This window comes from Gorilla gorilla, chromosome 2, assembly GCF_029281585.2.
Source record: "Gorilla gorilla gorilla isolate KB3781 chromosome 2, NHGRI_mGorGor1-v2.1_pri, whole genome shotgun sequence".
Classification (NCBI taxonomy): Eukaryota; Metazoa; Chordata; class Mammalia; order Primates; family Hominidae; genus Gorilla; species Gorilla gorilla.
Genome location: NC_086017.1, coordinates 204841573 through 204853692, shown reverse-complemented (window position 1 = coordinate 204853692; position 12120 = coordinate 204841573).

The following is a 12120-nucleotide window of genomic DNA, read 5'->3' as shown; positions in this document are numbered from 1 at the left end:
GGAAAGGAAGTCCCTGCCAGATGAAGATAACGGCGGGATCACAGCATGGTAAGAGCAAAACTCTGCTCAGTTTTTACTTATGCAGAGGCACAAGTTGTATTTAAACTGAAGCTGGAGTGTTATCGATTAATATTCAAATCAGCAACGTCTTGTGTTTTACCCATGGTCAGAACTTGAAATAACGGCCTCAGTTCCTCTGTGACCCCGCAGTTTTGATGTCCTGGCCATGATTTTAGAAGGGGGCCATTGGCTAGAAGGTGGGAATTTATTTCACAGTGTGTGTTGTAATGGGTTGCCAATCTTCGTGACCTGATGGGGAACATGGCTTAGCTTCATCTCTCAGCCTTGACCTCAGTCACATCATGCTGAGGCCTCCTCGTCAACTCTAGGGCCATGGTTTCCCAGTGTGTCTTCTGCCTGTAATTTCCTCTCCTGCAGTATACCTTTCCCAGCTTCACTGGAAGTTGTATTTCTAGGTTGTCTTTGGGTTAAACTACACATTTATTAGTACATCTCTCTAAATTCTATCCTCAGTATGTGTTACTGACTTCTCAAATTGAAATTCTCTAAACTGAGCTCCCAATGCATCCTCCCTATCTCCAGAGTCATTCCTGTCTCAGCTAAAAGACAGTTCCATTCATCCAGTTGCAAAAAACAAAAACTTGATAGCTTTTATTGGTTGGCTGTACCTTTTCTCTCTGTCCCACATCCAATCCACCAGCAAATCCTGTTGTCTGTAACTTTGGAAGAGACTCGGAGTTCTTACTGTTTACCACTTCTACGGCTATCACCCTAAGCAAACCTCCTGATCTCTCATCCGGATTATTGCTAAGCCTCCTGACCGGGCTTGCTGGTTTCTCCCCTGCTCTGCTACTATTTTCTTTTTCTTTCTTTTCTTTCTTTCTTTTTTTTTTTTTTTTTGAGACAGAGTCTTGCTCTGCCACCCAGGCTAGAGTGCAGTGGTGCGATCTCGGTTCACTGCAACCTCTATCTCTCGGATTCAAGCAATTCTCTTGCATCAGCCTCCCAAGTAGCTGGGATTACAGGTGCCTGCCACCATGCCTGGCTAAGTTTTGTATTTTTAGTAGAGACTGGGTTTCACCATTTTGGCCAGGCTGGTCTCAAACTCTTGACCTTGTGATCCACCTGCCTTGGCCTCCCAAAGTGCTGAGATTACAGGCATGAGCCACTGCGCCCGGCTACTATTATTTTCAAATAGCAGCCAGAATGCTCCTGTTAGAACTTTGAAGTCAGACCATATAACCCCTGTGTCCAAAATCTGTAATTACCACCTTGCTCAGAGTAAAAGCACCATTCATTATAGTGGCCTACAAGGCCCTGTGATAGCTGGACCTTCTCTGTCTCCCTCAACTCATCTTTACTCTTTGCTCCAGTGCCTCTTCCACTCAGCCACACTGGGCCTTGCATACTGGAGGCAAGTTCCTATCTCAGGGCTTTTGCACCTGCCCTTCCCTCTGCCTGGAGTGCCCTCATGTCTGCAGGGCCCATTCTCTTGTTTCTTTTAGATTCCTTAGCACGGAGGTCTTCCCTGACTCCCCCAAATTAAATAGTCCCTTCTGCTCTGACCCTCCCTACCCTCTGTTTTTGCTTTGTTTTGTTTTTTTTTAACAGCACATATAACAGTCTGATGTCCTGTTTGCTTATCCAACGATACTTATAGTTTGTCTTCCCCAGCGGGCTATAAGATCCATGAGGGCTTGAACTTCTTTATGTTATTCACTGCTGTCTCCTAGTGCCTAGAACAGTGACTGAGACATACTAGGTACTCAATAAATATATTTTATATGAGCAAATAAATGAACATATTCCTCTAGCCTCATCTTCCAGAGAATCCCTCCCATTGAACACTAGCTTTTAAATACTTTTGATAATGATGACAAGTATTCCTTGAAAAAAAACTTTGGCAGCTACAAAAGAATATTTAAAAAATAAAGATAATGGTTATCAATATGTGTGTGTGTGTGTGTGTGTGTACCATATTGATTAAAACAAGCAAACAGAAAAATAATATGGCCAAAACATGCACAAAATACATCAGCACAGTGTGAGGAAAGAGTTGATTGGGTTCCAAGTTCTGTGGATTTACAACAATGGGTCCCTGGTCTCCACAGCATCCCAGTGGTAATCACACAGACAAGAAACCAGATGTTGGGTTTATTGTGCGAAACTTTGTGGTGACATGGGTGGGGCTGTGTTTGGACACCCCCTCCAGGTTCTACCTCCTCAGTGTTTTGATTATTTGGCAAGAATAGAAAGCATTCCTGGGAATTGTACAGTGCCTATTGGAGTCCTTATTAGGAGAGGGATCGCTCAGGCACAAATGGATCACTCAGGCCCCGGATGTTTCCGGGGAAAGGAAGTAGTGAAGTCTCTTCAGTGCTGTTTGACTCTCCCTGTGTCTGGGATTGCCAGATGTTTCAGGACACAGGTGCATGAGATGGTCCCATTTCCCAGGGCCTTGTCCTGTTTCATGCTGTGTTGGGACATCTCATGAAATCAGGACGTGAGTTTCTCCCTGATTATAACTTCCTATATATCTCTCGTAAAAGTGAGTTTTCTGTCTGTAGATGACCTACATAAAACCCCTACCCCGAACCTCCTGTGCCCTACAGACAGCTCCTACAAGTCTGGGAGTCAATACTATTAGGAGACAGGCAAGTCAAGCTCTCAGAGTGCCAGATGGCTACATTTCCTCCTCTGCCTTCAACATTTCCTTCTTCCTCACCCTCAGCCTCCAACCTAGTGGTTCTCAAACTTGAGAGCATGCCTCAGAACCTACTGGAGGGCTTTTTTTTTTTTTTTTTTTTTTTTTTTTGAGACAGATTCTCGATCTGTCGCCAGGCTGATCTCGGCTCACTGCAACCTCCACCTCCCAGGTTCATGTAATCCCCCTACCTCAGCCTCCCAAGTAGCTGGGACTACAGGTGCATACCACCATGCCCGGCTAATTTTTTTTTTTTTCCCTGGGACCCATCCTCATAGTTTCTAACTCGGTAGATCTGGGGTGGGGCTGTGGACTTTACATTTCCAGCAAGTTCCCAGGTGATGTTCATGCTGCTGGTCTGGGATCCTGCTTTAAGAACCACTGGTTTACTTCATCACTTAATGTGAAATCTCTCTTTTATCCATCTCCTCTCCATTCTTGCTGCTACTGGTATAGTGCAGGCCCTCACAGATTTCTCAACTTTTAGGACTTGGAGAGACTTTAAACATAAGAATTTTTCACAGAAGTAAAATAGGCTCAAAATCATACATCCAGACAGTGGGAGCTAGGATTCAACTTCAGGTCCTTCAGACCCCTGGTGGGCAGCAGAGTGGCTCACCCCTGCATGCTGGGTAGGAGGCCCTGATGCTTGGAGAAGGACAGGCCACTGGGCAAGTCAGCAGAGCATCAAGGACTAGGACCCAGCTTTCTTCTTGTTGCTGTTTTGAGACCAAGTCTCGATCTGTCACCCAGACTGGAGTTCAGTGGCATGATCTCAGCTCACTGCAACCTCCGCCTCCCAAGTTCAAGCGATTCTTGTCCCTCAGCCTCCTGAGTAGCTGGGACTACAGGCATGCACCACCATACCTGACTAATTTTTTTTTTTTTCTTTGAGACGAAGTCTCACGTTGTCACCCAGGCTAGAGTGCAGTAGCATGATCTTGACTCACTACAACTTCCGCCTCCTGGGTTTAAGTGATTCTCCTGCCTCAGCCTCCTGTGTAGCTTGGATTACAGGTGCCCACCACCATGCCTGGCTAATTTTTGTATTTTTAGTAGAGACAGCATTTCACCATGTTGGACAGGCTGGTCTCGAACTCCTGATCTCAGGTGATCCACCCACCTTGGCCCCCAAAGTGCTGGGACCCAGCTTTCTTAATTACTATTGCTTCTCTTCTTCCCATATTCATCCAGCTACTTTAATGAACAGCTACTAGGGGCCAAGCATGAGATCATCCTTCATTCTGTCAAAATATACTTGAGAGTCACTACTGTACGACACAGTCATTTGTCCTGTTCTCACAAGTTCACAGTCTAATAGGAGAACTGGACATTAATCAAATAACTGCACACAAAATTAAAGTTGAAGTGTCTTTAGGGCTATAAAGAAGATGCACATGAAGCTCTAGCTGCACGTAAGTGGAAAATTTAATGTAGACGGGGGTGGAGGACATTTTTCCCAGGAGAATGACAAGCAGCTTGATACTTAAAGGATGAGTCAGCAACAGCCAGGTGAAGGGGGAAGAAGGGGATTTGTTGGCGGGAGTCGAATGTACAAAGGCCCTACGAGAGGAGGGACACCGTGAGTATGGGGGAATGGAAGAAGAGCAGCGTGGCTGGAGTAAAGAGGGTCAGGGTCAGCTGGGCGGGGTGGCTCACGCCTGTAATCCCAGCACTTTGGGAGGCCGAGGCGGGTGGATCACTTGAGGTGAGGAGTTCAAGACCAGCCTGGCCAACATGGTGAAACCCCATGTCTACTAAAAGTACAAAAGTTAGTCAGGCCTGGTGGTGGGCACCTGTAATCCCAGCTACTCGGGAGGCTGAGGCAGGAGAATTGCTCGAACCTGGGAGGCGGAGGTTGCTGTGAGCCCAGATTGTGCCACTGCACACCAGCCTGGGCGGAAGAGGGAGACTCCATCTCAAAAAAAAAAAGGGGGGCGGGGGTCAGGGTCCAGGTGGCAGGGAGACACCAGGTTGTGCAGGGCTTCACAGGCCACTTTAAGATGTTTTAACTTTAAGAACAACAGAAGCCACTGTGGGGAGACGTGGCATAAAAATCAGATTTGCTTTCCTGGAAGATCCAGGAGGCTGCCATGTGGAAGAGGCAGGAGTGGACACAGGTGGGCAGTGAGGGGGCTGTAGTGATGAGAGACGGTGACTCAGCCTCAAATGGCAGTGGGAGACACAAAGAAGCAGACAGAGTCAGGGACCATGAGGACACCATCATCTCCAGGGCTTGGTGAAGGGTTAGTTCCAAGCAGAGAGGGCAGTGCTGTGGCTGACATCTGGGCTTCTGGAGCATGTGTGTCATGGAAGGAGACCAATATTTTCTTATTCAAAGCATATTGTATCCACAGTTTTGCCGCGAGCATCTTCTACCTCATTAAATACTTGTTGAGATGTGGTGGTTAGAACGCTAGTCATTGCTGGGAAGAACTCACTTTCCAACTTCTCTACCAGATTCTGTGTAGTGAGGACTACTTACTGCTTGGTGTGAGGACCGTGTGTTTGGCCATCCTCCCACACCCGGAGCCCCTCCTCCCATGCCTTCCCGGTGCCTCGCTTGCCGTCGGTGATTAATAAGTGTTTGTTGAATCAGGGGATAAAGAAAAGGAATGCCTTTAGGAGTGATGTCTGGGTTCAGACAGCCACTTAGGCTTCCACATGACTTTAGATCTTCAAAAAGTAAGACTAAGTGATTACTTACAGTCCACCTATTTCTAGTCAAAAGTTATGTGTGACTATTAAGTTTATCCAGTTGGAATCACAGTACGTCAACTTCATTGGAAGAAAGCAGGGAGAGGATAGAATCTTAAATCTGTGGAAACTGAAGAGACCAACTGCCTGAAGAAATCCAAACCAGATATTTCATTAAATTGTGATAGCCCCCAAAACAGAAACAGCAATTGCGTGTTCCAAATGTAATAATTAGATACTGCTGAATGAAGCATATATAGCCTTCCCTAATGGAAATACACGGCCCGTTAGCCATTGTGAAACTAAATTCATCTTATCTAATTTTCCCAGAATTCTTGTGCCCTAGTTTTGGCTATTTACCAACAACCTTGAGGCAGATGCTTCAACTAAATACCTTTCTTCAACAGCTCACAACTGTGAGCCCCTCTGTTTGGAAAACCTAGATTTATCCATCTGCTCCTTTTACAGACAGGAGCTGTTTCTTACACATCCCATTCCCTTATTTACTGACCTCTGTAAGATAAATTTACTCATTCATTTCCTCAGCGACCCCTGACGGTCACGTCTCCCCATCTCACGGATGAGATGCCAGTCCAATATGTCATCTGTGTTTTGCTTCAGCCTGAATTCTGGGAAGTGTTGCCATTTCTCTTCCTGAACATTTGCTTTGAAGATAAAGAGAGGATGTTCATCTCCCCCAAGGACCTCCCCGGGCGTTCCTGCCTGTCAGTCTTGTCCTTGCCTTGGGAAATTACATCAGCCAAACATGAGCTGGACTAACAACCCATCAGGTGACTGCACTCAAATGAAGAGAAGCCCAAGGAAAAGTCCTCTGTAGCATCCTTCTTGCCTTTGATACCCAGGCAGTGACTTTAGGAAGGTGACTTGTTTTCACTAACACCTCCAGATGAATGCAGTCAATTTTAAAACCAGGCTCACGAGCACTGAGGCAGTAAAAAGCCCCGTGGCCTGGTGACCTGGGCTCTGGGTCTGGCTTCGTCACTGACCAGCTCTGACCTTAGAAATGTCTTTACTTCCCTGGCCTCTGGGTCTTCAACTGGAAAATGGGAGAGTTGGGTTGAAGTGGTACTAACGTTTTCAATTATATGTTTACTCTTTCTTTATTATATCTCCAACTGCTCTATGCTCTATGTTTGAAAGAATTTTGACTTCTCTACACATTGAACTTGTTAAGCAGCAGCCTTTATTTTATTTCTCTTTTTTATTCATCAAAGTATACGCCAGAGCCTCTGATCAACATGACTGGTTAATCTTCTAGCCAAATAAAACCTCATTGTAAGGACACATGGTTTCTTATATGATGTTTGAAATTTTGAAAGTATGTCGCAAATCCCTACTCCAATCCTCATGGACCCCTAAAAAATTCTAAGGATCCCAAATGAGGAACAAATGGGCTAAAACATGGTTAGAGAAGCCTTCTGTGTCCAGTGTTGTGGCAAAGATGATAGAGCCCCAAAACCCCTGTATATAAAAGAAAAGAAAAAAGAAAACAAAAGAAAAGAAAAATGTTACAACACTGGTTTAAATAGCCCAAGCTCGGGCTGTGAACGCTCAGGCCTTTGTCTCTCTTCTCTGTTGGAGGAGATGGCTTTTTTCCGTGCTTCCCCTCCATTTAATCTTGCCAGTACTGGAATTCACTGAATAGCTCAGCTCTCTCCACCAACGAATACCCAAAATGATGAATAACAAACAACTCACCTATCTTTTCGATGGTTTCATTTACGAAATTCCCTAATACCTAAGGATTATTCTAGACTTCAAAGAATGCATTTTCTATCCGACTTTATATTTTTAATGTAGTGATAGAGTACTTACTATTTTCCAGGCAAACAGTAGACACGTAACACGTGCTTGCTGAATGTATGAATGGACTCTGTTAAGCATTTCCACATATTCCATGTAATTTAACTCTCTCAGCAGATCTGTAAGGTAGGGAGTATTCTTCCCATTTCCCCACTGAGGAAACTGAGTCTGAGGCAGGTGCTATTAATTGTTCAGAGTCATACAGCTAGTAAGTGGTGAGGCTGGCTTGAAGCCAGATCTTTTGTCCACACATCCCTGGGCAGGTGCCCTACAGAGCAACCCCTTTTGGATTCCTGGTGCTCTTTCCTTGGGTGTTTCTGAATGAGCTGACCCTCTCTCTCCTCCTCACCCTCACCAGCCCTACCCAGTTCATAAGTCTAACCTCCAGCCATCTTCTGTCTTGCTTCAGTATTCTTTTGGACATATCTTGCCACCCTGATGTTGTCATTCTGCAACATCTTATTTGAAACTATGGACAGCAATTCCCCCAAACTCTTTAGCAAGTTCTTTGCAATGTTTTGGTGGGATCACACAGCAGCCCTGTTAGGAGCGGTCTCTGCAGTCTCCTCATGCATCCCCTCACTGGGCAGACAAGCACAGCCCCAGGGCCGCGTGCAGGTTCTCTGTCTTTGGCAACTGGACATGCATGAATCTATTCCTTCATCACTACACCTGGGTCACTGTCAATTTTGGAACCATGTTACATTTTTTTCCCTCTTTCAGAACCTAGAAGGGGCTGGGCGCAGTGGCTTAGGCCTGTAATCCCAGCACTTTGGGAGGCTGAGGTGGTGGATCATGAGGTCAGGAGTTTAAGACCAGCCTGGCTAACATGGCAAAACCCCATCTCTACTAAAAATACAAAAATTAGCCGGGTGTGGTGGCAGGCGCCTGTAATCCCAGCTACTCGGGAGGCTGAGGCAGGAGAATCACTTGACCCCGGGAGGCGGAGGTTACAGTGAGCCGAGATCATGCCATTGCACTCCAGTCTGGGCGACAAAAGCAAGACTCCGTCTCAAAACCAAACCAAACAAAACAAATACCTAGAACTGAGAAGGTCCCTTTTGAACAACTGGTCCAATGCTTCCATGGTTACTGCCCCTGCCGCACCCTGCCACACACACACCTATGCCCATTTTACAAATAAAGAAACTGAGGTCCCTGAACTCCTGGATAAAACGTTACATCAGAGGACACAAAAAACAATGAATAACAAATGTTTTTTTCTTGGTGATTGATAGTGGAGGTATTTGAAAACATTCCTTTCTCTAGGATAGAGGAGCAAAGAACTCATGGGCTGATGGCCCTCAGTATTCATCCTGTTATCGATGACAAGGCCTGTGTCGTCCCTGCCTCTATCAGCATGCTAGCTCAATTGCTCAGCATGTGGTGCTGATGGGAGCGCTCTTGCTCCACCACTTTGGGGCTGAGTGCCTGAGACAGGGCCATGGTAAGACTTCTAGAAGAGAAACAGGAAGAGGAAACCTGTTAGTCAAGTATTTCAGCTTAGTATAAAGTACCTCCATGGCATGTCCATGGCCTTGCATGCATGCACACACAAACACACACACACACACCATCCTGCCCCTTTGATTCAAATAATTATATCCATAATACGTTGTTTAATGAAAAAAAAAAAATCCCAAGCCTAGTGTTTGGGGACAGACCTCCCTCCTTACCTGGTTTGCTGAGAAAATTCCAAGATTCAGAGTCAGAAGAAATGGGAGTAGGATCCTGGCTTTGACCTTTACACAATGTTCAATCTGGGGCGAGTTCCCTTTGGAGTTGTTTCCTGATACACAAAATGGAAATGCCACAGCATTGTTCACAGTGGTGTTGTGGGCACTAGAACAATAAAGCCTGTGAAAGCCGTTTGCAAACTCTAAAGTGCTGCCCAAACAGGAGTACAATTAATACCAGATTTGTACTCCAGGGACCTTCTGGGAAATTCATGTGCTCTGGGGTAAGGGGATCTCTCTCTTTCAGGGCTATTCAACACACGTGGACAGATGTCTTGTCACAGTGCTAGCAGGCGAGGGTGAGGCAGAAATGGTGATCGTGCAGGCTCTGTCCATTCTATTAGTGAGTCCAGGACTACCCTGAGTATGGACTGCCTCTTGAAGTAGTGAGCTCACCATCACTGGAGATATTTAAGCATGGAACAGACAATTGCTTTGCAGAGAAGCAATGGAGGAAATCTAAGCATCAACTGGATGTCAGAATTGATGACCTTCAAGGTTTCTACATACTTCTCTGGTTTTATGGAAAGGAAAAAGAGAGTTCCATTCAGCAGGGTGTGTGGTTTGAGTTCTGCCAGGGGGTCATCATTCAAACACAAGACACTGCAGGTCTTTCTTGGGGTCTATGGATTCATGCTGGGGGAGTGGGAGAGATGGACACACAGCAGAGCTCTGAGTGACTGCAGGACAGAGAGGTGCTCCGGGGCAAGGCAGTCACAGTGTGTGCATGCCCACCCAGTCCACGCTGCTGCTGCTCACCCTTCTCAAGGGTAGTGATGCCCACGTGGCTTGTCCACTCAGGAAGCCATGGTGGTTTCCCCATGCCTGATGCCCAAACTTCTTCACTTGATATCCGTCACCATCCAAGGACTGCCTCCAGCCAACCAGCCTAATCAGCCAAACTGACCCTCTCATGATTGCTAGACAAGCCATGGCTCTCCTTCCTGCTTGCCTTCCCCCACCTAGAATGCCTTGCTCCATTTCTTCCACCTCCCCAGTCTCTGCACAGCAGAAGCACTCATCCTTCTAGGCATCGCTTTAATGCCACCACCTCCAGGAACTCCTCCCTGATTGCTCTCCCACCTACTCTCCAAGTGATTTTTCCCTCTGAGCTCACTTCATCTTTCCTTCTCTTGTAGGGCTTATTCTCTATATTAGAGCTAATTGTGGGTATGTTCTGTCTCCCTCTACCAAAATTTAAATCCCTTAAAACCAAGTTCTCTGTCCCTCTAGTCCCCAACAACTACCCCAGCACCTGGCACCTTTCCCAGCACCAGCAAGTGTTTGATGTTGAATAAGTAAATAAACAAACGCACTTCTACTTCCAAACACAAAAATCATCAGCAGAACGAACTGATGGATTCATTCTTCTCTCCCTGAGTGCTAAGTCTGCAAAATGCCACATCTGGAACACAGATAGAAGATCTAAGGGATGTCAGCAAGAGGAGATCACTGGAAAATGGGGAGTACAGAGATAACATCAATTGGTAATGTGAAATCATCTAATAAATGGATCGGTGATTAATCACCAATTAACCACAAGTCCCAGGACAGATTTTCAAAAGGTGCTCAGAGTTATTGGGCCTACCCAATAAAAAATTGTAGTAATCATGACCTGATTTAATTTTTTAACACTGTTTTACACTACTCTCATGGGATATTCAGGCCAAATGCAACCTCAAAGGGAGGAGTTGGGAGTGGTGGTGTGATGGTGTTGAAAACACCCTAGTCTGGGAAACAGAAGATGTGGGCTCTCTCTTAAGCTCTGCAACCAATTTGGTATGTAGACTTGTCAGAATGATGACCCTTTCCTTCCCCTTCTAGCCTCCTGTAAATCACAGTGGAACTAGGTGCTCCCTCAGGTTAGAGAACGTGTCCAGTTTTTCCATCTGCCTTTGCAATGCTTTGGCTGTTTCCCACTGACTTCTAACAAAAGGCCCTCTGGGTCTACTTAAACACTGGCCAACTAACAGCAGCACATTGTTGGCCAAAGCAAGGTTGACTGGTGACAACTGTGAAATGGGAGCCCTGAGAAAGAGAGGGCTCCATCAACTCATGAGCCAGGGTCTGCCCTTCAGTTTTGATGTTACAGTCACTGGAGATCATTGAACAGGTTAATCAAAGCCAGTGGTCCTGGGTTGGAGTTCCTTGCTCTGCCATTTTGTCTTTTGGTGCCTCAAGGCTCCCACAGATAAACTGAGGCAACACCTTTCAGCCAGGCTCCTGGACTGCATGTTTGCTAAGCTAGCCACAAACACTGCTTGGCCTTCCTCGGAACCCAGTGGTGGGAAGCAGCCCTCTGCAGTGCAAGGAAGAAAACCAGGGATGTCCCCCACCCTCTGCCACCCACTGCCCAGTGCAAATACAGTGCCCATCCCTCAGCAGCAAGTAATTAAATGTTCCCAGGGTGGCCTGTAAATTCTTCACTTCTCTCTTTGGGAGGTAGAAAGGAAAGGAATTCCTACTGAATATTTCTCTATTTTTCTATCTGTGGGTGAATGTGGGTTGAGAGACTGTGTATGCGTAAGCATGGCCCCCCAACCCTGTGCCTTACACAACTAGGTATTTACACACCAGATGATCCCTGCAGGGAAAGGCAAGTCCCCAGCTGCTGTGGAATTTTAAGAGATCTTTCTGGAATGCCCTTATGGGATGTCTGGTTCTAATTGCCTCCATCAGCCAGAGCTGGCGAGCTGGCAGGAGCAATGAGAGGTGAAATTGAACAGATTCCAGTTCACATCAGACCCCCAGCCCTGCCAGAGTCCCCCCGGGGCCAGAAAAGAGAACAAACGTGGCCAAGACGGTGGGTGTGGTGTGGTGGAAAGAACACTCTGCTGGAAGTTGGAAGGCCCAGCCTGCGGCCCAGCCCTGCTGCTAACGCCCTGCCTCTCTTTGGATCCATCACTTTCCTTCTCGGGCCTCCAGTTTCTCATCTGCTGAATGAATAGTGAGGACTGGCTGATCTCCAAGGCCCCTTTCTAGTCTAAGATTCAGCGACAGAAATGTCAAGCTCTCATTGAGGAAGAGAGACGTTTTCTTCTGAACTTTAACATCAGGTGCTCTGCATTTTAGATCCTTAAGAAGAGTGGGGAAGGGGCGATTTCATTTCTACCCATTTTAACCGACCCTTGTCCCAGC